This window comes from Cebus imitator, unplaced genomic scaffold (assembly GCF_001604975.1).
Source record: "Cebus imitator isolate Cc_AM_T3 unplaced genomic scaffold, Cebus_imitator-1.0 Scaffold595, whole genome shotgun sequence".
In the NCBI taxonomy this organism is placed as follows: domain Eukaryota; kingdom Metazoa; phylum Chordata; class Mammalia; order Primates; family Cebidae; genus Cebus; species Cebus imitator.
Genome location: NW_016107910.1, coordinates 928,595 through 930,096, shown reverse-complemented (window position 1 = coordinate 930,096; position 1,502 = coordinate 928,595). Strand labels below are relative to the sequence as shown.

At 37.0% G+C, this 1,502-nt stretch overlaps 1 pseudogene; it reads right to left on the bottom strand.

The window, feature by feature from the left end:
* Positions 1-283: 283 nt before the first annotated feature.
* On the bottom strand, positions 284-1,180 carry LOC108294662 (annotated as a pseudogene).
* Positions 1,181-1,502: the final 322 nt, after the last annotated feature.

Genomic DNA, 1,502 nt, shown 5'->3' with positions numbered 1-1,502 from the left:
TCCGTTCTATAGCATCATTCCCAGCCAGGAATGTGGAACTAATGTACTAAACTAATCTATAATAACTAAACGTGTTATGGCTAATGAAGACATAATATGTTAACCTCTTTATTTGTATACAAAAGATTTCTTTTTTTCTTATTTTGCTTATATTAAGATAATTTACAAATATATTGCTGTCTTCGGTAATTCAAACATTGGAGGGACAGATTCTTCTGACAAAGGCAACAGTAACCTAAAAACAAAATCAGCTGTCTTGTCTGAGGATGAAACTTGATTTTCATTAATCAAGCGCTGCAGCACCAGAGATAATTTCAATCAACTCTTTTGTGATGACAGGTTGGCAGGTACAGTTAAATGTCAATGTCAATTTTTTAATCATCTCAGAAGCATTCTTGCAGGCATTGTCCATGGCTGTCATCCTGGCACTCTGCTCACTAGTGGTGGACTCCTTCAGAGAGTAGTAGATGATGTTGGCCAAACTGTATTATCAGTAATTTTGCAGCACATCAGCATCAATATCATCATAGATACTCATGCTCTCAGCACTTGCAATGGTATTAAGGAAAAAGATGGGCTTTTCTTCTATCTTATAGGAGATAACAGACCTGAATCAATTAAAGATGATGGAGCTATCATCAAACTCATATCCAGAATTTAGTAATACAAGGGCAATGACCGATGCATCTCCAAAAGTAGGGGGCTTTCTTCCCACTTCTTTGAATGCCACTAGAAACTGGTCAGAATGAGTCCTATAAAGTATGCCTCTGATTTTGTCACAAATTTCAACAAGCATAACTTCTTTCCAAGTTGCTGTTAGTGTAGTGACCTCACTTTTCAACTGTTTAGCAATGGAGGAATGAATAGCACCACACAATCCTCTATCCAAGGACACACAAATAAGATAGAGATTCTTTTTGTCTTCGGGCACCTTGATATCAGCTTTTTCATAGAGAACCAAAGATCCCAATCCATATATTCAAGCTGGTTTCAGCTCTCTCTCAGCTCATGCGTATTTTGCTACTCCTACCATTTTCATAGACTTGGTAATTTTCTGGATGTTTTTGATGGACTACAGTCACCTGGTAATATCTTTCAGAGTTGCCATATTTTGAACCCGAATCCATTGTAGCTGCAAGGTCCAGACTAACAGCTCAGAGACACCCATGTGAGAGAACATGGTAGTTGCAGCCCTGCTGAAGTTCAGTCCATACAGAAGATTTCTAAAGCCTTAGGCCAAAGAGTAACTAAGATGGGAATTGCAGATAGTCTGCAGCCAGTAACATGGATAATTTTATTCACAGATGTAAGAGAAAGGACAGTATTTAGAGGCATAAACTACACTATGAAACTATTAACACCCAATTTACATCCAAAGTTGAATGGTTGTCTAAATATGGGACTCAAAATTGAGTATAAAATACAAATTTCCTGTGCTTCAACATGTTCATTTTCTTTCTTTCTTTCTTTCTTTCTTTCTTTCTTTCTTTCTTTCTTTCTTT